The sequence below is a fragment of the Poromitra crassiceps genome, assembly GCF_964638095.1.
Source record: "Poromitra crassiceps genome assembly, chromosome: 13".
Classification (NCBI taxonomy): Eukaryota; Metazoa; Chordata; class Actinopteri; order Beryciformes; family Melamphaidae; genus Poromitra; species Poromitra crassiceps.
Window position 1 is genome coordinate 8,620,342 of NC_139644.1, and position 2,478 is coordinate 8,622,819.

Here is a 2,478-nt window from a genome sequence, read left to right on the forward strand (position 1 = left end):
CGACTCTTTGCATTCTTCTTCTCAACAAGTTGAGTTGTTGGAATAGGACAGGAGCAGCCGCAACCGAATGCTGTCACATTCACAGCTGCTTTACATTAGGACAAAAAAGACGATACATGTCAACTCCTCAAAAATCGAATCAATAAATTCCTAGTCGGATCGAGAGAGCGTGAAATGTCCGACGACGGCTCTTGTGGAACTCTCTGAACGAGCTAGCCACAATATTAGCCAGAGGTGCATTACCGCCACCTACCGGACTGGAAAGCGGAAAGACATTACATTGCCTGAATCCGTGCTAAAATGGTCTGGGCGACAGAGTGGTATGTAAGGGCCCTGCCGTGCATTCTGCACAACGGCCCCAAAAAATGTTTTATTTCCCTCTTCTTCATGTGGATATAGTAGGTGGGGCGGCGCCCTGGCGCCCTCTAGTGGCCGGCCGCCACTGAGAGTCATACTGAAATCTGTTATCCTCAAACGAGGCTGCGGCTCCAAAAGAGAGTCGTTCCCCGCTCACCTCCATGTTACGTAAAATGCACGCCTTTACAACTGGATTAAGCGTGTTTACAGCCTGCTTCAAAAAACGGTTTTGTCTATATTTCACCTTTCACTGTTGGGGGAGGTTGAATTTTTATATATAACTCAGCCATTAGAGTAAAATAGATGATACAAAGGACTGTTTGGGTGTGATTGACAGCAGTGGCGTGCCTGACCAAGTTGGTGCCCTAGGCAAGATTTTAGCTGGTGCCCCCCCCCCTCCCCCAAAGAAAATATAATAAAAATGATATCGCAGCTAATCCACCACAGTGCAGGCTCAGAATCGCCCTTCCCCAGTGGCGCTGGAAGTACTTTTAGGTAGGGGGTGCTGTAAGGAAGGGACTCTCGGTGCTGCCCGCGAGGGCAGCGGCGAAGAAAATTTTACGATTTTTGGACTTTCATCCATATTTAGAAGAATATTTAATTTTAAATTAACATTAGGATTATACTGTTGTGATGTCATTATTCAGTATCTTCTCCTTTTCTCACTCACTTTCATGTAAGCACCTGCTCTCCCTTTAGTCGTTTTACACTACAACAGACAGCAACACAGGCATAAACACTGAACTTGTTATTATTATTATTATTATGGAAAACCAGATTATGATGAAAATCAAACACTTTTGAAGAGAGAGCGTATGAAATAAGATTAGAGCTGGGAAGCACAAACTGTTTTTTAATGCATCTTGTTGGTGGTATAAACACAAGACAGCCAAATCCAACAATTTCGAAAATCCCATTTCTTGCCACCAGGGGGTGCTGCAGCACCCTCAGCACCCACCTTCCAGCTCCCTTCCCCCACCCCATGGAAAAAGCTCAGAGCAGGTAGAAGGGGGCGCGGCCGCGCAGTGGGTGGGGTGGTATGGATTAGGGACCATGGTGAAAGTGCTGCAGCCCATCCAGAAAGCCAGAATTAGAAAAATGATTTCACTATTATTTAAAGACTTAAGACGTTGTTCTGCTTATTTTTTGTCTACTATTGTAAAATAATAGTAGGCCTATTATCATGAAAAAGTATTTGTAATTTTTTTTTTTTTTTTTACCCTCTCTGGCGCCCCTAACGGCTCAAGCGCCCTTAGCATTTGCCTAGTTCGCTTAATGGACGGCACGCCACTGATTGACAGGTCGCCTGTCTTGCCGATCACGGACCAATAGCAGGCGGAGCTGCGGCTCTGGGAAACCCCCCGTTTCTCATGCCGTTTCTCGCGAGCTGCGCAAGAACCCCAAGATGGCGACAGCCACACTAGGCTTCGACAGGAGTCCAAAAACCAATGGCTGACGTCACACTGACTCTGTCCATATTTTTTAGATGGTCTATGATTCTAACTCAGACAAGAATGGAAAGATCAGTGATTGCATGAACTCACAGAAACCTAATGGGTCGGCAAGGTCAGTCCAAATTAATTTGCCATGGAGCAGAGTGAGATTTTTTGTCCACGTCACAAATTTAAGAGTCAATTCTCCAGTTTCAGAGCTTGCAAGTGAGTGTGAGTGGACTGCAGGACATTCCCCTTTAAATGCCTTTCTCATTTTTGCAGTAGAGAAAGCATTTCCCCATTTACATCCCCCACACAGATTCAGTCAGCCGGTCTGGGATTCGAACTAGCAACCCTCCCTATATCCTGTCTGACCCACAGGTTATTCAGCTCAGTTTGCCAAGTCATTTGTGATTTTTTTCTTTGGCATTCCCCTTTCATCCCCAGCTGATGTGATAGTTTGCAGAGCTGATACTGGAATGTGAGCATGTCCTCTTTTCTTAAACACCTCATTTAATATGAAATGTAAAATTACTAAAATATGGAGGCTCCAATCTGCAACGCATTTGTCAGTATGCTAAAGGAAAGTCAGGCTTTCTATTCTGTAAAAACTATAATATTTGTTGTCAAAATCATGAATGAAAAGCATCAGGAATTGTTCGATTTAATTTGTTCTTTGGATAAAAGC